Raw genomic sequence first — 21,367 nt, 5'->3', positions numbered from 1 at the left:
AGGTGAAAAAAACGTAAACTGGGATTCATCTGGGTGGAGGGTCCTCCAGGAATCCATCAGATTCATTTCAGACACATACTCGGAAAATATCTTAGATTTTACTTTTGAGGAAGCACTCACTGGGCTGCTACCTGACCTGTCCTCTCTTATATGTAGCATTGAGTTAAAGTCCCCTCCTTGTATTACCTTAATTGGGTTGGAAGATATTGTGCTTGCCAGGAGGTTCGCAAAAAAACTCTTATCCTCTGCCGTAGGGGCGTACACACTCATTATATCGTATTCCTCACATTGGACCTGCAGTCGAATCCTCACCCATCTGCCCTCCCCATCAATATTATGCTCTAGAACTTCCCCTTGAAAATTTTTATGTATTAGTATTAATACCCCAGCTTTCCTCCCCTGTGCTGGTGAACCGTAGACCCGCCCCACCCATGATTTTTTCATATATAGGAATTGTTCCTTGGAGAGATGGGTCTCCTGTAGCAGTGCAATTTCTGTATGTAGTTTTTTTAAGTGTCTTAGAATTATTGATCGTTTGCCTGGTGACCTGAGCCCTTTCACATTCCACGATGTGATCTTGATGGCCATTTTAACCTGGGTCGGATGTATTGACTGCGGGTCCACACATAATACTCATCCATAATAAAACATGTACAGTAAGAGCTGACCAAAAATCCCCTCCCTCCTCCCCCTGCCCAAACCCACAGCTGTTGTGCACATCAGGATCCGTTTTAGTTACACATATTTCAAAGCATTCAGCACCCAGTAAACCGTGGTATGTGCCACGGAACATGTCATACTGAGGCTGCAAAAGTTTTGTACAGATCCTGAAACACATCTTGCTGAACCATAACAAAAATAAAACTAAGAAGCAAAACCTTTCCACACGACTTCTCCTCTTCCCTGGAAGCAGATCCATCTTTCTGTGAACTCCAAGATGGCGTTAGCCCCCCTCATCCACCCAACCCCACGGAGAAACATACTCCGTACCAGACTGAGTTTAACCATGTCTAGTGTCTAAATATTAACTAGTCAGTCATTTGTACGGGCCTTTATGTAAGTGCATGCAGTGCCCCCACAGTGCATTTCAAAAGCTTCACTTATCTGCGCAGTTGTTTAGCCCGGTTCTCAGGGAGGAGACGTAGATCTAAGAGAATTCAAATATTTCATGGCGTCGGTAGGCGATCGGAAGGTGTGCTGTTGTTCAGCCTCATCAGTGATTATTAGTATGGCCGGGTATTGGAGGGCGAACTTCAGCTTCGATTGGATGCATTTCGCACAGGCTTGGTTGAACTCTTGCCGCTGCTTGGATATCTCCGCCGAATAGTCGTTAAAGAGGCGAATAGTTGCTCCCTGGAACATAAGTGGGCCCTCTAGCGCTCTATATGCTCGGAGTATAGCCGTTTTGTCAGCAAAGTCCAAATAGCGGGTCATGACCATGCGTGGTGGCCTCTTGTCGTTGGAGTCACGTGGGGGGCCCACTCTGTGAGCCCTCTCCACCTTGTAGCCCTTTTTTAGGCCCAGTAGTTTTGGTAGAGACGCTGCTGCGAATTCGTGCAGGGCCTGCGCTTGCATTGATTCCGGAAGGCCTACCATTCTTAAGTTGTTCCGTCTGGACCTGTTTTCCAGGTCCTGTAGTTTAGCACGCATCTGTTTGTTTTCCTCCGCCTGTGCTTTGGCTTTAGATTCTGTCGTGGCTTGGAAGTCTTCCAGGCTCTGAATGCGGGTTTCCGCCTGGTCAAGTCTGGAGTCATGTTTCTGGATCTGTCGCTGTATGTCCCGGAGGGAGCGGTCAAGTGCTGCCTGAATCACGGCATGTAGTTCTGGCTTTAGCGTTTTGACTACTTCAGCCGCTATTTGTTTGTAGTCCACTCTCTGTGAGGACCACTCACCTCCTGCTTGTAAACTGTCCCCCGCTTCAGATCCGTCTTGGCGCTGATCACTCTCCCACTCTAGGGAGCCGTCCTCGTTGTTTGTATGTGAGGGTGATGTGCCAGGCGCCATCTTGTCTTCTTCCTCCCCGCCTTCTGGGTTTCTCTTTCGGCCGGATCGCATCACATAGCGGTCCATGGTATGTGCCGGGCAAGATGTGTTGGTGCCTTCTCTGCCGCCGCCGCAGTTTTCGTGATGTGGGGGCACTTTAGCTGCGGTATGGGTGGGTTAAGGCAGCGCGATCAGCGGAGCTCTCACTTGCTGCTGCTTACATCCAGGCGCCGGAACCGGAAGTACAAGTAACACATAAGGTAACTCCATATTACTCACACTGATTTTTGTAGGTGCGGAACAGCTCCTTGTCACTCAACACTGAAGCAAGAGGAGAGTGCTGACACACTCACTCATTGACAACTTTCCTGCTTGGTACCAGTCTAATTGGCTACACAGTGTACTGGCTGCACCTCTAGAATGAAGTCTACTTAAAAAGAAAAAAAAAGCTCTTACACTCCATTATTATCATTGTGTGCATATGCACAATGAACACTACCGGTCTTTACTCTAAATTGCCAGAGCACTTTTTAATATATAAATTAGTGTTTTATTGTGTTGTATAGGTGTCATCTATACATAGTGCAGTATGATATTTGGTAATGCACTGCTAGAAAAAGGTGCATTTGAATGTATATGAATCTTTGTTCATTTACATGATTCTGAATTTAGTTCCCAGTGTTTTTGGAACCACTACAAGTTGTGGTACTCTGGACAGCCTTGTAGTGAAACATGTCAGGCAACTGAAAAATGTTTTCTTGCTTGGTTAATGTGATTGCCAAGTGAAACAACTGAAGAACTAATCTAAAGGCTTAGTAAACCAGGGCTAGCAGTTTTCTGCACCACTAATACCCAAACAGAATATGCCTTACTAGTAGACCCAAGCCCATTTAAAAACAGGCTCTAGTTGTTTTTTTTGCTGCCGTCGGCAGCAGTGCACATGCGCGCGCCCACACGCAACCGCCGCACATGCGCGCGCACCTGTCGCACGTGCGCTCATACCCGCCCGCTTCACCCACCTCGCTCGCCCGCCGACCTCGCTCGCCTTTCTCCCTGGTCCCGTCCAGCTGTCCGTTACTGCGCACCTGCACAGTAGCAAAAAACAGGGACAGCTGGACGCAGCGACACAGGGATTTTATTGTATAGGATTAGTAAAGCCTGCACTTGAAAATTGAAGTCTAATCTTGATTGGTTAGTATAGCATACACACTTTTCCACATGTTTCATAAACCAGCCCTGAATGACCATTATTTATTGTACAAAGCACTGTACAACATTACAGTCAACATGAAAGTCAAATCCTGGAGGGGTCAAAATGTCATAGAAAGTCCTGTATAGAAAGTAGGAAGCCTTATTAGGCTGTGGCCTTTTCTCTAATCGTTTTTCTGTCATTTGTCTTCCTCAGTTTGACCCGTTTGCCATCAAAATTTAATATAAGGAGTAGTGCCATTTCAATGTTGATGCCATGGTAATGTCATACAAACCATTTTCACTTTTTAAGGGCAGAAATCACATTTAAGGGCAGAAATCACATTGAATGCTAAATTGCAGGCCTAAAGTGCTTTAAAACATCTTGCATGTGTATACATCAATCAGGGAGTGTAATTAGAGTACTGCTTCACACTGACACACCAAACTCACTGTGTAACGCACTGCAAACAGCTGTTTGTGTTGTGACAACCGTGCTGGACTGGTACACACCATGGCAAGAGTGCAGACCGTGGCGGTTTTCAAGCCCCCCCCCCCCCTCGAGACACTCAGATAACCTGCGGTCATTGGGTCATTGTGATACACAAGCCCCTTCACCACGGCAAGGTAATGATCATGAAGGGGATTTGGCACATGTACATGCCTTTTGTTTTGTTGTTGCAGCTGCAGTGCAGCCAGAAAAATTAGGCAGGCATGTACACGCACCAGAAAAATTAGTATAGCGGCCGTTGCTAGCAGCAGCCTTAAAAATTCAGGAATCCACCTGGAGTCCTGGACCCTGTTGGTAGTGGCGGAGAAGGCAGTCAAGCGGCCTGCGGGCAGAGGTGCTGTGTGGGGAGCAACTTAGTCTTAGGGCAGGCAGTCACACGGCGTGCAGGCAGAGATGCTGTGTGTGGGGACTGACTTAGTCTTCGGGCGGGCAGTAGGCCTCTGGGAAACATGCCTCATTCATTTTGATAAAGGTCAGGTACTGAACACTTTTGTGATTTAGGCGACTTCTCTTCTCAGTGACAATGCCTCCAGCTGCGCTGAAGGTCCTTTCTGATATGACGCTTGAGGCAGGGCAAGACAGAAGTTGGATGGCAAATTGGGACAGCTCTGGCCACAGGTCAAGCCTGCGCACCCAGTAGTCCAAGGGTTCACCGCTTCTCACAGTGTCTACATCCACACTTAAGGGCAGGTAATCGGCTACCTGCCGGTCCAGGCATTGGTGGAGGGTGGATCCCGAAGTGCTAAGGTGAGGCATTAGACTAAAGAATGTCCACATGTCCGACATCACCATGAGATCGCTGGGGCGTCCTGTCCTTGCCTGCGTGGACATAGGAGAAGGATTACTGGCAGTGATACCTTTATTCCGTTGTGCTGAGACATCACCCTTAAACACACTGTAAAGCATAGTTGCCAGCTTGTTCTGCAAGTGCTGCATCCTTTCTGCCTTCAGGTGAGTTGGTAACATGTCCGCCACTTTGTGCCTATACCGAGGGTCTAGTAGCGTGGCCACCCAGTACAGCTCATTCCCCTTGAGTTTTTTTATACGGGGGCTCCTCAACAGGCTGGACAGCATAAAAGACACCATCTGCACAAAGTTGGATGCAGACGTACTATCTTCCTCAGTGACGTCAGGCAAGTCCTCCTCCTCCCCCCAGCCACGAACAATACCACGGGAACGTCAAGCAGCACAAGCCCCCTGTGACGCCTGCTGCGGTTGTTCTTCTGCTGCTTCATCCTCCTCCTCCACAGAAACACCTACCTCATCATCTGAGTCTGACTCCTCTTCCCCACACGACTCTTCCTTCTCCTCCCCCCTATGTGCTGCCGCAGGTGTTGAGGAAACATCTTGTTCGATGTAAATTGCTCCCACAACTGTTCCTCCCGTAACTGTTCCTGTTCATGCTCCTCCACAGCCTGATCCACCACTCTACGCACGGCATGCTCCAGGAAGTAAGCGTACGGGATCAAGTCGTTGATGGTGCCTACACTGTGACTCACCAGGTTGGTCACCTCCTAAAAACTGCCACATGAGCCTGCATGCATTTCACATGAGTGTCCAGTTGTTGTGCCAGAACATCCCCATCTCCTCAGATTGTGTCCTTTTACTTTAATTGTACAGGTACTGGGTGACGGCTTTCTCCTGTTCTAGCAGGCGAGAGAACATAAGGAAAGCTGAATTCCAGCGAGTCGGACCATCGCAAATGAGGCGTCTTACCAGCAACTTGTTTCTCTGCTGAATCTTGGCAAAGTGTGCCATGGCCGTGTAAGACCGCCTGAAATGGCCACACAACTTCCTGGCCTGCTACAGGACGTCTTCTAAGCCTGGGTACTTTGACACAAATCTTTGAATGACTAGTTTCAGCACATGTGCCATGCAGGGTACATGTGTCAGCTTTCCAAATTCAAAGCGGAAATGAGATTGCTGCCGTTGTCACACACCACGTTGCTGATCTCCAGCTGGTGCGGGGTCAGCCACTGATCCACCTGTTTGTTAAGAGCAGCCAGGAGAGCTGGTCCAGTGTGACTCTCCGCTTTGAGGCAAGATATGTCTAACACTGCGTGACACCATCATACCTGGCATGCAGGGCCGGGCCGAGGCAGAGGCTGGAGAGGCCCCAGCCTCAGGGCGCAGTGTGGGAGGGGTTGCACAATTCATTCAGCTGTCATTCCCAATTGTGTTTAAAGCAGAAAGAAATAAGAAAAGGGGATACATGACAGTGACTGCAAGCCAGATAACTGGAGATTAAGGTGTTGGGGGCCCTGGGGCACCTATTGGTCTAATAGCAATCAGAGTGTGACTGCTGGAGTGGGAGGGATGGAGGGGCGCACTTTGCTGTCTCAGCCTTGGGTGCTGAAGGACCTTGTCCCGGCTCTGCTGACATGCAGCATAGGCCCTGGGGAGCTGCGGCTGTGTAGCTGGAGAGGAGATCGCATCACCAGTAGAATTGAACTGCCACTCAACCAAGGAGGAGGATGACGACAGCGAAGAGGATGTAGCAGGAGGAGAGGAGATGGCAGGAGGCCTGCCTGCAAGCCATGGAGGTGTCACAAGTTGGTCCGCTGCACAGCCACGTACTCCTTGCTTGCCATTGGTCACCAGGTTGACCCAATGGGTTGTGTAAGTAATGTAGCGGCCCTGACTGTGCTTGGCAGACCAAGCATCCGTGGTCATGTGGACCCTTGACCCACAACTGTGTGCCAGAGATGACACCACTTGCCTCTCAACTTCACGGTACAGTTTGGGTATAGCCTTTTTAGAGAAATAATTGCGGCCTGGCATCTTCCACTGTGGTGTCCCAATGGCCACAAATTTACGGAAGGCCTCAGAGTCCACCAGCTGGTATGGTAACAGCTGGTGAGCTAACAGTTCCGCCACGCCAGCTGTCAGATGCCGGGCAAGGGGGTGACTGGCAGAAATTTGCTTCTTCCGCTCAAAGATTTCCTTCACGAACACCTGGCTGCTGTGGGCAGAGGAGCAGGAACTGCTCAAGGTCAGAGGTGGAGTGGAGGAGGGTGGTGTAACGATGTGGAATTCTCTCCGTGATCAGCGCACAGGATGTGCGCTGACACTGCGGAAATCCTCCACAAGCGTATAATTTGCGGCAACCCAGCAGAAGGTGCAATGCACCTGTAGAGGGAAATTGCTGTCGGCAGGTGGAGCTGTGGAGTGCAGAGGAACAGCTCCTCTGCCCTACCACACACGCCAGACAGGAATTGTACGAAGGGAAGAAACGCAATCGCAAGAGAGGCGATTGAGAATGAGCACAGAGACAGGTGGTATGTGTGTGCACCAAACTAGTCGCTAACCCGCAACGGTGCACCCACCACAGCAGATATGAAGTAGGAACGCGATCGCGAAAGGTGTGATCGCCAGACGTGACACAAGGCTACAGCAAGGCGGAGCACGAGAGTAGCAAAGGCACAGCAAATCATACAATGAGGAGATAAGGAAAATAACAAACGCTAACTGAACGCGAACACCGCACTCATTCGCAACAGTGCACGCGTTCATGCGCGGTCTCCACGTGATAAGCACAATAGAGACAAGCACGCCTAACTAACCACTGACAGACAAACATGAAACAGAGGACGCGAGCGCTTGCTTAACGGTTACCTCACCGAGCCTCCAGCAAGCGTTCGTAGCTGACAAGACAGACACACGAAAACAGGGACAAGCAAGAGATAGGATCCACAGCACTAGCGAAAAGAGGCCAGTGCGATCCAGGGAGACAGAGAGATGGAGATCAGACGGATCCACAGCACTAGCGCTAGGCGAGTGCGATCCAGGCAAGACAGATAGAGGAGATAGCTGGTAGCAACCGCTGCTCCAGCTATACTCCAAGAACAAAGATCAGAACGACCTCCTGTCGACCACCGCAGGGACAGGACAATCGCAACAGACAAACAAAACAGATAAGCAATCCTAACTGCACTAGGGAACCTGCCGAGTACAGTCCCAGCAATTACTCTAAGCTACTATTCAAACAATGAGCAAGGCTGACACTCTCCAGAGTGTTTCACAGGAAGAATCCTTATGACCAGCAACTTACTGTGGGAAACATAGCTCTTTATAAAGCAAGCCCACAGGGGATGTGGCTAAACAATCTGCATGACAAACATATGCAAATTCCTCAGCAGCAAGCTGCACAACTGACAAAAGGTCTCTCTTCCAGAGACCTGCAGAATGCAGACCTGAACAGTGATCAAAAGGCTGCCAGACTGCGCAGGCAGCCACGCGAATCCTCACAGGTGGCTGTGAAGGTGCAAGGGAGAAAGCGGCTGAAGATGATGCACCTGAAGGAGGAAGAGTAGAAGGAGGGTGGCTTTTCTTTTGTGTGCTGCTTTTGCTCAGGTGCTCTTCCCATTGCAGATTGTGCCTTTTCTCCATGTGACTTCGTAAGGCACTTGTCCCCACATGGGTGTTGGCCTTTTCACGGCTCAATTTTTAAAGGCAGAGAGAACAGATGGCATTGCTCCGATCTGAGGCAGACACATTACAAAATGTTCAAACCACTGAGCCCCCCTGGGGTGATGGCACTATGGTGGCATCAGCAGCTGACGTTGAAGGGCATGTTGGCTGGCTGTACATAGGTGGCGATACATGGCGCCGGACACTGCCACCAGCTGTTTCTGATGACAAGCCCCCCCTGCTTCTTTCAGGATCTCGTCTCCTCCTACTCCTCTCTGACTCCCCCTCTGAACTTTCCCCCTGTTTATTTCCTCTATTGGGAACATACGTGGGGTCCGTATTATCGTCATCATCATAATCATCCTGCCCAGCTTTGCTTGCCTCAGACACCTCCAAAACTGCACCAACAGCAGGTACTTCATCATCCCCCTCCACACACGTTACGTCCATAGTGTCACCTAACTCAGACATATGAGGTGGTGGTGTAACTTGCTTAGCACCTTCATCTGGTTGTAACAATAATTGCGGTGCATCAGTGATTTCCCCACCAAATAACTCCTGCGAACTGTCAAATGTAGTGGATGTGGTACTTGGAGTAGCACTGGTGGCTGCGGAAGATGAGGTGTTCTGTGTTAAATAGTCAACCACGTCCTGACAATCTTGAGAGTTGATGGGACGTGCCTTCTTCTGAGCACTGTACTTTGGTCCAGGGCCGCACAAAATCACATCACTACGACCTCCCACAGACCTGCCGGGTGGCCTTCCTCTGGGTCTGCCTCTACCTCTGCCTCTACCTGTTTTGTCCGTTTTGTCCATATCGTGGGGGTGGGGGGGGTGAAGTGAAAGGTATGCACTGACTTGAGTAATACAATGTGCAGTCACACAGGTGCAGTTAACAGGTATGCACGGACTGGTATATCACACTGTGTGCACTCACATAGGTGGGTGGGTGCGCTGAAGTGAACAACAGGAACTAGTAGGTATATGCAGTGATGGGTATTACAATGTGCACCTGTCACACATAGACAGGTACCGGACAGGCACAGTGACACTGCGTGCACTCACGTAGGTAGGTGGGTGCACAGTGAACAACAGGTAGGTATATGCAGTGGGTATTACAATGTGCACCTGTCACAAACAGACAGGTACCGGACAGGCACAGTGACACTGCATGCGCTCACATAAGTGGGTGGGTGCACAGTGAACAACAGGTAGGTATATGCAGTGGGTATTACAATGTGCACCTGTCACACACAGACAGGTACCAGACAGGCACAGTGACACTGCATGTGCTCACGTAGGTGGGTGGGTGCACAGTGAGCAACAGGTAGTTATATGCAGTGGGTATTACAATGTGCACCCATCACACACACAGGTAGTAGTCATTGAATGTGCTGGGCCTGGCAGTGGCACACACAGTAGGAATTACCAAGGCTGTCTATGCAACACAAGTGTCAGTGGGACACACAGAAAAAAATAGATTACAAGAACAAGATTAGCTCTCAAAAGAGCTGTTGTGGGTGCTTTTTTAGCAATAAGAATCAGCAAGGAGCAAGCTAACAAGCCTACATGAGCCTAACTAAGCTTTCCCTATGAGAGTCTGCAGCAGCTATCCCTTCACTAATTACTGCAGGCACACGAGTGAGTGAAAAGCCTGACGCTGCCTGCCTTTTATAAGGGGGGGGGGGGGGTGGAGCTCCAGGAGGGAGTGTAGCCTAATTGGCTACAATGTGCCTGCTGACTTTGATGTAGAGGGTCAAAGTTGACCCTCATTATGCACTATGGGGGAGAACCGAACTTCCGAAAAAGTTCCCGATTCTCCGCGAACGCGAACCACGGAAGTTCGCCGGGAACCGTTTGCCGGCAAACCATTCAGGCCATCTCTACACACAGCAGACAAGAGGTATAATGAAAGCAAACACACACTGATGACTTTTATTTATGAAGGAAAATATACTATATCAAGCTTGGTGTTGCTCCGTTCAGCCTGAGAGCAGTTAGGCCAAACACCATTAAAGTCAATGGGATAAAAACTAGTGCTTTCTTCTTGTCTCCAAACTGAAAAACCTGGCATAGGAATGCCACCAAATGCCTGGATAAAATTTTGATATTTAAAAATGGGAAAAGAGTACACATAAAAGTATACAGGTGTTGGAAGAGGCCATATTTGTTACTTGGAAGGAAGAACGGGTAAGGCACAATTCTTTCCGTTTTCAGCTTTGTGGGTTCCCTAAATGCTGTGTTAGGGAATCACTAAGGCAGGAGGCATACTTGTCTTTCAGTTTTCTGCACACCATGTGTGTGTGCGTATGCAGAAAAATGCATGCATTTTTTTCACAGCAGCGATGGTAATAGATAGTGAAAACTGACAAAATGTGTAGAATTATGGTGCAGTGTATCAGTTTTTTGTTTTCTGCACGCACAAGTGCATACAGGTGAACTAGCCCATTGATTAACATGAGTTCTCAGTTGATATCAGTTTTTATGAGCAGATAATGCGCATGAAAACAGTCTAGTGTCTCCCTTGCCTAAGGTTCATTTCTGAGTCTCCCAAGAGCACCACTGTATGTTAGTAGTGTATACTTTGCTCTCATGGCAACATGTTTTTTTTGTTGTTGTTGTTGTTTTTTTTTTTACATCTTGGTTTGTTCACAGCATCAGCACCACTCTACAATGTGTGTGTTTTTTTAAAGAAATTGCATTTGAGTTAAAAGGCTTGCAATGCTAAATGTAATGAAGAAGTGCATGCAGCTGAGAATAAAGCCAATCAAAATCATCACAAAGTGCATTCATTGCCCTTTTTCTAAGCTGCATGCATTTTAGTCTGAACTATATGTACTGTAGTTGGAAGCTGGATTCACCATTGGTGGCAGCTGGTGTGTCAATGAGGAAGTCTGTTCTTGGCTTCTAGAAAACTCTGGATATCTGCACATTAGATGTCATCAATGCAGATGATTGAGCTGGGATATCTTTGGTTAGGAACTCCTGACTGATCTGTCTCTACAGCATTCCTGGTAACACAAATTGGGCTCCATTCAATTCACTTGTTTTCCTAAGTTCTCCCCAAGGAGATAATTTTCATCTTCTGTATAAAATAATCGTTCAGCACTCTGCAATTGAAAAAGTACTAAAAAGTAATTGAAAAAGTACTGTCAAAACTATTGTGAGTATTTTCTTGCTTGCTGGTGGCTATTCAATTACTTTTTCTTCTAGGTTTTCTGATATGTTATATTTTTACAATTTATCTAAAATGCTATCAGCAAACAAGAAAATATTAAAATCATTTTAAATGTACCTTTTCATTTTCTCCTCCCTTTCATACTTTATCCATAAAAGGCATTTAAAGCCACCAGCAGGCAAGAAAATATTTTTGACAGTACTTTTTCACATACTGTTGGGTATTTTTTCAATTGCAGAGTGCTGAAAAGTATTTTTAAACAGAAGTATCTCCTAGGAGAAAACTTAGGAAAAAAATGAAATTGAATAAGGGCAACTGATTGGATGAGTTCACTGAATGGACTTAACTTCTCTTTCCATCACTTCATTATTGAAGAGAATTCTCACTTGACTGGTATTGGCACAGAATAAACAATACATGATGAATTGTAAGCTTTCCTAACTAATTCTTTGACAAATTGTGAAGCACTAAAGGGAAAACGGGGGAATAAAATTTAGCACCCTGTACACTTGTGGTCAGCATGAACACTTACTCATGAAACAGTACCCATGTGTGTGCAAGCGGGGATCTGGGGCATAGACAGTTAACTTACTTGTCTCACTATCCCTTACTTCAGAAAGCACTTGGTAGGGTCATCTCCAAAAGTGCATACAGACACAAACTGTATCACAGCTGAAGGTATACAATGATGCATGCTTTTCCTTGTAGTATGCATCTGACATTGTGGCAGAAGGCAAATGGACAAGTATACAGACCATATTTGCATTGCTGGTGGAAGTATAGAATGATTCAGCCACAGAACATATAATATCTGAAATACATGTACTAATATAATCCTATCTTTATATCATTTTCCAATTGGTTTACACAGAAATTTCAAAGCTCAGTTTTAAACAGATTATTTGGATTATATATTAAAACAAAGAAGCTAGGGGGCCCGATCCGCGTACGTTAAAAAAGGGCGCCGGGAAAAAAGGGCGCAGGGTTTAAAACGATAAGCATGAATAACATTTAAAAAAATGTGCTGTATTTCGTTTAAAAATAATGTTTTATAAAGTTATAAATCATTAAATTATGTGTATGAAATCGGGAATTGTAAAAACGTTAATCTTCCCTGTTTAAAAAGTGAAATGTATAATAACGTTTTATAAAAGATTAATAAGAATGTTACTAAAACTATACTTACACAGAACCCTCCCTGTACCTACCCCTAACCCCTAGACCCCCCTGGTGGTGCCTAAACCTAAGACCCCCCTGGTGGTGCCTAAACCCAAGACCCCCCTGGTGGTGCCTAAACCTAAGACCCCCGCTGGTGGTGCCTAAACCTAAGACCCCCCTGGTGGTGCCTAAACCTATGACACCCCTGGTGGTGCCTAACCCTAAGACCCCCCTGATGGTGCCTAAACCTAAGACCCCCCCTAGTGGTGCCTAACCCTAAGACCCCCCTGATGGTGCCTAAACCTAAGACCCCCCTGTGATAAGCATTAATAACATTTTAAAAAATATTGTGCTGTTTTTCGTTTAAAAATAATGTTTTTTAAAAAAATATTGTACTGTTTTTCGTTTAAAAATGATGTTTTAAAAAAATATTGTACTGTTTTTCGTTTAAAAATAATGTTTAAAAAATTATAAATCATTAAATAATGTGTAATCATAAGAAGCAGTTATAAAACATTAAAAGTCTCCAGGCGCTGCTTGTAAAACGTTATTTTTCTCCAGCGCCTTTTTTTTCCTGTTGGACGCCCATTAAACGATATATTTTGTCTGTGTGGGTTTCCTCCGGGCACTCCGGTTTCCTCCCACATTCCAAAAACATACGGATAAGTTAATTGGTTCCCCCTAAAAAAAAAAAAAAATAGGCCCTAGACTACAGTACTTACACTACATAATATAGACATATGGCAATGGTAGGGATTAGATTGTGAGCTCCTTTGAGGGACAGTTAGTGACAAGATATATATATACACTGTACAGCGCTGCGTAATATGTCGGCGCTATATAAATACTAAATAATAATAATAATAATAATAATTTATTATAGGAGTGAATGGCGGCGCCCTTTTTGTCCACCTGCCTCATGCGCCCAAATTTCCTACTTCCGCCCGATCCATCCTGAACAATCGTATTATCAAGCGCTTCCTTAAAGAAATGGTTGATGGGCATGGTGGAATTTTTTCACAGATATGATAGCAACTGATTTACATACAATTGCAAGTTGGTTTCTGTAATGCTGCAAATCAAATACATACAATCTTTTTTTTTTATCTTGAATGATCTTATTGAAAAGACAATACAGTAGTCCACTAAAAGTCACACTGTTAATGGGCACCTTTACTACTTGGCAGTAAAATGGACTCTGTGTTCGTGTGTGTCTGCGTGTGTGTGCGTGTGTCTGTGTGTGTGTGTGTGTGTGTGTGTGTGTGTGTGTATGTGTGTTTGTGTGTGTGTGTTTGTTTGTCTGTGTGTGTGTGTTTGTCTGTGTGTGTGTGCGTGTGTATGTGTGTGTGTATGTGTGTATGTGTGAGTGTGTGTGTGTGTGTGTGTGTCTGTGTCTGTGTGTGTCTGTGTGTGTGTCTGTGTGTAGGGGGGTGGAGTTTGGAGCACACAATCACTGTTACCATAATTTTGCACTAGAGATGAGCATTATAAAAATACAGACAGGGGTGTTTCAATTGCTATCTGATCAGATTTCGGCTGCAATCTAATTGATATTGAATGGTGAACGATGATATAAGTATCAATACTCCTTGAACGATATTTGACCAGGGAAATAATGATCAAACCCAACATTAAGCATACATCTTATGCCTATCATAACAATACTGACTCTGCAGGTCATTAGAGGATTCTGAAGATGTTTTGTGAAAACTCAACAAGCACATAGATGCTAAGTGCAGTCAGATAAACCTCTCATTACCTGCAGCAGACAAAGTAAAACCATTAATCACAATAGGCAAATATCGGCACTCACAAAGCGTTCATGTCCACATTGATTCAGTGTTTAACTTTTATAATTAAAGAATGCCAAGTGGCAATTAGTGTCACCTAGATAATGAAAGAGGTTTGTGATGAGAACCAAGAAGTTTATAATAAAGCTATCATTGGGCCAACAACCCTGGACATTACAACACCCACTACAATAACAGTTATGTCACTCTGCATAACCAACAAACATGCTGCTTTACATAATTACCAAATATACTGTTCTACATAACCAAAAAAATATGCTGTTCTACATAACCACCAAATATTTTGTTCTACATAACCACCAAATATGTTGTTCTGTATTTTTTATGAAACAGTGCTACTCGAAGAAAATGTATACATATAATATGTACCGGTAGCTTGTATTGTGTAAATGTTCCAGACAACATATGGACTACATAATAGTGAGACGATTTCTACAAAATAAATAAAAAACTTTTAAACTTTTTTGGATGAAAATCTGTAATAATAACAACCATCTTAACATAAACATATAAATATCAATGCAAATGTTAATCATAAAATGTTATATACCGGTATATATTTCTAGCCAATCAGTGCTGCTTGTCACTGAAATGGCCAGGTAAAGATTTGCTCTCAAACTCTTGCAAATATGGTTAAAGGATTATGCCTAGTGGTGGCTTTCCGGGTGGATATGATGAATTCCGCATGGCAAAATTAGAGACCATTTTCCTAAAAGTTTCTCTGATCAGGTCAAGGAATTCCCATTGTTAGTGTGAGCGATGATAGCAGGAATGCAGAGGGTGGAGATGAGGGGGGTGTTTTTTTTATACTTTTTTTTGGTACAAAGCCAGCAGTGGTGGACTTGCAGAAATATTGTCATATATAAATACAGCATATTAGTCAAAAGTGGTAGAACTGGTAAACAAACAATGAGTAGGCTAATTACCATTTTTTTTTACTTATTAACCACTTGCCGACCAGGGGATTTTTCACTGATCGGTGCTGCGTGGGCTCTACAGCCTGCAGCACCGATCAGGAGTGCAGCAGGGCGATCAGACTACCCCCCTTTTTTCCCCACTAGGGGGATGTCCTGCTGGGGGGGTCTGATCGCCGCCGGCTGCAGTTGTTTAGCGGGGGGGGCTCTTCAAAGCCCCCCTCCGCAGCGTTCTCCGCCGTCTCTCCCGCTCCCTCCCTCTCCCTCCCCCTGTGAGCTGCACAGGACGGATTTCCGTCTTGCGCATTGAAGGATAGGCTTCAGCCTATCATATCCCGGCGATCCCCGGCCAATCAGAGGCCGGGGATCGCCGATCTGCCTTACGGCGCTGCTGCGCAGCAGCGGCGTGGTATGATGTAAACAGCGAGGATTTCCTCCCCGCCTGTTTACATTTTGCCGGCGAGCCGCGATCGGCGGCTCTCCGGCTGTTCACGGAGACACCCTCCGTGAACTGACATGGAAAGGCCGCTCGATCCATGGTAACCCGCAGACGACCAGTTTACGCCAATCGGCGTTAGCTGGTCGTCAAGAGGTTAAGCAGAGCATTTCCATTTGAAAGAACACCTGAATTGAGAAGAATATGGAAGCTGCCATATTTATTTCCTTTTATACAGTACCAGTTTCCTAGCAATCCTGCTAATCTCTTTGACCTCAGTAGAGTCTGATTCCCACACCTGAAATGGGAATGTGGCTTATCCAGTCAGACTTCAGTCAGAAACATCTGATCTGCATGCTTGTTCAGGGTCTATGGCTAAAAGCATTAGAGGTAGTGGAGTATCAGGACAGCCAGGAAACTGGTATTGTGTAAAAGAAAATAAATATGGAAGCCTCCATATCCTTCTCACTTCAGGTGTACTTTAAAGGACTATTGTGACTGGAATCTGTTCAGAATGATAGAAAGCAGGAATATAGCTTCAAATGTGTGTAAATAATCATCAGCTGAAGCTCTGTGGTTCTTGTCTGTGTTCTTAAACCCTACCCCCCCCCCCCCCCCCCCCCCCCGATGTGGACACAAAATTGTTACAAAACAGCTGGTAAACAAGGCTTTTTTCCCACACAAGCAGTGCTAAGAAACCTATAAAAAATCATTCTAGAGTTGCTGGCTAAAAGCTCTATAGGTATATGGGGTATACAGAAAAACTGTTTCTTTTATAATTGTTCTTTAAAGTAAATATGTCATTGGAAAGATTAAAAGATGCTAGACAGGCATTGCTGACCTCCTTCTGAACATTCTAGTTATGGGGCTGTGATCCTTATCCTCTGTATACAATTTCTGATTGTGCCACCTAGGGTGAAGATCATTTATAGAATGTATGTATGTTTTCTATGTATTATTGAAATAATTAAAATAGATATTCAGAAAAAAAAAACTGAATACCACACGTCCATAATTGTTACAAACAGAGATATTTCTCTATTTCCCTTGGTCTGTGTAGAGCTGTAGACACTCAGTTGCAAAGCTTTTTGGTGTCTGTGTAGAAGCATTGTGGTAATCTGATGTTTCATAAATCACTTGAAAAGTACCTGGACAGAAGCCCAGACTCAGGTCACTTCCTGTGCCACAGACTGTCATTGCTACAGGGGAGATTAAGTTTTTGCCTCCCCCTTTGCTGTCGGAACAGTGAGGATAATACCTTCTAGCTAGCAACAGCAGCCCCACACACAGAGCCTGACTGCCTCATGTCACTGCTTCTGGTTATGAAATGAAACTTTAGGACAGTATTTTTAGTTGCAGAAGCCTTATTTGATGCACAAAAGTAACATTTTGGCTCTCTGATTACTAAGTTATAGAAAGGATCTATTTAAAAAAAAAATCAGTACAGGTTTTACAATAATAAAATGGAAAAATTCCTCCACAGCTTCCTCCTTTCCTCCTTGACATTCAAAAGCTGTCGGTTTACACGGAGGTGTGGTTTCAGCTCCCAGAGAAATCACCCCAGCTCTTCATGCTCATGTGACTAAAAGGGGAGTGCTTCAGACTGCCTGAGTATGAGAAGGTCCCTGTAAGTCCAAAGGAATCTCTGAACTGGTGGAGTGCAGTTTCCTTTTTATTTCGCAAATCTTTTTTTTTTTCTGCTGTTTCAACATAAACTCGATAATGAAACAGGTAATACTATCATAAAATTACCTTCTCACATTCACGTATACAAGATTTCACAAGTACTTCACCCCTACTCTGGATTACCCTTCCACAACACATCAGTAACTCTCCAACCTTTGATATCTTTAAACGCTACCGCAAAACTCACTTTTTCCAACAAGCATACACTCTACCTTAGGCCATTCCCCCTTTGACCGAAGGGCAAGTTGCACTCCTACTAGATAGCCTAAAAACACATGGCCTCTAGGCAGGGGTGATCTCCAAGCTTAATCACGAGTAACCAATTACTGGATTTTTGCATAATTACACATGTTTTACAAATGCTTACATTTATATTGCATCCCATTTATGCATTTAAAGCTGTAGACCCATACCAAGCACAAATGCCGTTCATTGGCCTAATACTAAATCTTATGAAGGAGCGGGGGGCCCTGGGGGGGAGGAGGGGAAAAAAGGGACTGCCAGACACCCGCCACAACTTAAATACAGTCCACAGCAACACTGCCAGATGAATGAACCCCCCCATGTGCCAACCCACAAAATTTATGCTTATGAGGTCAATCACATCGCAAACATCTGCGCAATCTCACTGACGAGCAAACTGAATGCCATTCAGAGGAACATCCCCAGATTTAGGTCCACATTTAAACCATGCGGACTCATAGAATTGCATTTAAAAATCCACATGCATTCCTTTTGCAATAAAATTTTATCAAAATCTCAGCGCCTAGGACTTATGTTCAGTTTATAAATTCCTCTATATCTGAGACCTCTATTATCACTGTTATGGCATTCAGTAAAATGCTGTGCAACAACACTTTTTTTCGTTTTTATTTTTTATATTACTGAGGTGTTCACCTATCCTGGCATTCAGCTCTCTTCCAGTTTTACCAGTATATATCTTGTTACATGGACAAGTTAATTGATAGATCACTTTTTGGTCTCCTGTAATCCTTTATTTTAAAATTTACTTGACCCAAACTGTCGCTGAAGGTATCACCCTCTATGACATGACCACAATATTTACAATTCCGACATTTATACATCCCTTTATGTCTAGAAATTGGTCTGGGAGTTCTCTGAAACTCGCTTCTAATTAGCATGTCTTTGAGGCTGCTACTTCTCCGAGCCGTCACCCTGGGGGGGGGGGGGGGGGGGGCTCCCCACTATTTTAGCAATACCATCATCTAAGGTGAGTATACCCCAATTTTTATGTAGAATACCCAAAAGCTGATTCCAATGACTCCCGGAACTTGTGATCAACCTGACCACTTCGCTGCTTTTGTGTTCTTTTGGTTGACTTTGGATAAAAGTGTATCTCTGTCAGTCTTTAACCCCCTGATAAACGCTTTTCTAATAATTCTACTGGAATAGCCTCTTTCCTTCAGTCTATGTCTCAAATTAACTGCTTCTTTTTTATAAAGCTCTGCTGTTGCACAATTTCGTCTTATCCTCAAAAATTCGCCCGTGGGGACAAACCTAATCTAGCCCCTCAGGTGGTGGCTCGACCCAGGTGGTGGCTCGAGGCATGTAACAAAGTGTTGCCTGCGCTCTCCTTTCTATAGGTTTCAGATAGTAATCTACCATTTACTTTAGTTAATTTAAGATCCAAAAAGGTTATTGATTTTTTAATAATCATAGCTCCCAACTGTCCCTCTTTTGGAGGGACAGTCCCTCTTTGGGAGCCCTGTCCCTCTGTCCCTCTTTCCTCTTCATTTGTCCCTCTTTCAGGACTTTGTCCCTCTTTCTATGTAAATATATATAATTCTCTACTAAAACTGTGTATGATTGACTATAAACATTATCTTTATCCTTTAAATTGATATATTACTAATTTTAAAATGTTAATATGAAGGAAAATGAACAAGGATATAAAGGACCATTGTGGTCTGAATTATAAAACAACATGTTTTTCTTATGAAATCTTTATGGTATGCTTGACTAGGGGTGTGATGGGGCGTGATCAGGGGCGTGGCTTAAGTGTCCCTCTTTATCATCTCAAAAAGTTGGGAGGTATGCTAATAATAATATACCAGGGTTCGTTTAAAACAGTGTAGTATTGCATAGTATAGATTCACTTAGTACATTCATCACTAGCAATGCCAGGAAGAAAACTAATTAAACTGTCTTCAGTTTGAAAACAACCCTTCTATTAGTGTAAGGATAGAGATTTATCTTATTATTCATAGACAATCCTCAAACCATTCTCTGGCATCGTTACTGCCATTAATTGCCTATACGATACATTAAACAGTGTCATGATGCAGCAGAAATAAGTGACTTTACAATTGCATAGCACTGATCCCTGGCGCCGAGAATAGATAAACACATGGCCAAGGAAGGATGCTTCTGTTAATAGCTCTGTGCAGAGCTGCCAGATGTGTAAGCATTATAGGGAAAGAAAGGTTTAATCCAGGCGGGACACAAGCTGATCGCCTCTTAAAAGCTTGCTGTTCTAGTTGCTCCGAGCTTCCCTGGGCTGATCTGATTGTATAAGGGGAAGAAGGAGGAGTGAGTGCAGTCATCCTGACATCACATGTCAGCAGGTCAGACAGACACTGCTATCTTATATAATTACTGCTGAGCAGATGACCTGGGATTGTTAACTTCCCTATGTGGCTATCCCCAGTGCTAAGACAACAATTAACATACAAGATCCACATCAATACTGCTGCAAGCAGCTTAGAAAACACTAACCAATATATCAAAAACCCAAACTTGTTACTTATTGTTTAAAAGCGGACCTGAACTCAGAACTTCCTCTCTGCTCTAAAAGATATGCAACAGCTTAATAATCTTTACAGAAAAACATTTCTTTGCTACAGCTGATACAAATCCTACAATAAATCTGCAGTGTGTCTACTTCCTGCTTTCATGGAAGCAGACATATCGTTAACATCCTGTGCTTTCAAATTAGCTTATCTGCCATGGCAGTCAGCTGACACAGGGGAGAGATCAAATTAAAGCTTGTGATTACACACAGATAAGGGGGAATTAGGCTAAATTCTCTAAATACATACAGGGTACATTTATCTGTTTTCTTTCTGTCCTGTGCAAGAGTTCAGATCCATTTTAAACACCCTGGCCTATATGTAATTAACTTTTTTTTCCTAGGAGATAATTTTTCATCTTCTTTTTAAAATAACTTTTCAATACTTTGCAATTGAAGAAGTACCCAAAAAGTAGGTTAAGTACTATTCAAATTATTCGGAGTATTTTCTTGCTTGTTAAGTCGTTTAAGGGCCCGTTTCCAATATCGCGGAAACTGCTGAGATTCCGCAGAGTTTCCCCGCACATGAATCGCACGGGGAAACTCAGCCATAGGGGAGACTGGCGCCGCTGGCGAATCACTTGAAGTAGCGATTCGGCCGGTACTGGCCGCAGAATTCGCTGCAGAGGCTGCGAATCCCATGGGATTGGCCTGCGATCCAGCCCACCCGCTCAGTGACAGCGCACGTCTCGCAGACGCATGCCGCACTAGTGGAAACAATCCCTAAAAGACATTTATTGGCAAGATGTGAACATATCACCTGGGAGAAGACTCAGGAGAAATAGTTAATTGCATATGGGCCCATATGCAATTAACTATTTCTCCTGAGTTTTCTCTTAGCTGAAATTTTAAACTTGTTAATAAAATGTCTTTTAAAACCACCAGAAAGTAAAAAAAATACTCAAAATAATTTTGATAGTACTTTTTCACCTACTTATTGTTGCCTTTTCCAGTACAAAGTGCTAAAAACTTATTCTAAATCAAAGATGAAAAATGATCTCCTGGGAGAAAAGTCCGGCGAAAAAGTGAATTGCATACAGGCCATGGTCCCCTGGCCCTTTTTCAATTCACTTTTTTTTCTCCTAGGTGATATTTTCACACCTTATCAATAAAATGCCTTGTAAGTTGCAAGCAAGAAAACACTTGTAGATGAAAAATGATCTACTAGGATAAATCTTAGTGAATTGAATAAGGGCCTCTATGTCAACACATTTGCCTATAACATAGCAACAATAGTAACAATAACAATGCATTTAATAACAATGACAACAAAAACAATACTA

At 44.3% G+C, this 21,367-nt stretch overlaps 2 protein-coding genes across 2 annotated transcripts in view; one reads left to right on the top strand and one right to left on the bottom strand.

Annotated features, from left to right (window-relative positions):
* Positions 1-21,367, top strand: part of GABRA5 (gamma-aminobutyric acid type A receptor subunit alpha5) — a 380,379-nt gene that overhangs the window by 276,355 nt on the left and 82,657 nt on the right. The window lies entirely within an intron of this gene.
* GABRB3 (gamma-aminobutyric acid type A receptor subunit beta3) overlaps positions 1-21,367 on the bottom strand; it is a 666,404-nt gene that overhangs the window by 643,988 nt on the left and 1,049 nt on the right. The gene's annotated exons all lie outside the window — the stretch shown is intronic.

This window comes from Hyperolius riggenbachi, chromosome 2, assembly GCF_040937935.1.
Source record: "Hyperolius riggenbachi isolate aHypRig1 chromosome 2, aHypRig1.pri, whole genome shotgun sequence".
In the NCBI taxonomy this organism is placed as follows: domain Eukaryota; kingdom Metazoa; phylum Chordata; class Amphibia; order Anura; family Hyperoliidae; genus Hyperolius; species Hyperolius riggenbachi.
Note: the sequence above shows the minus strand (reverse complement) of the source record. Positions and strands in the feature narration are given on the sequence as shown.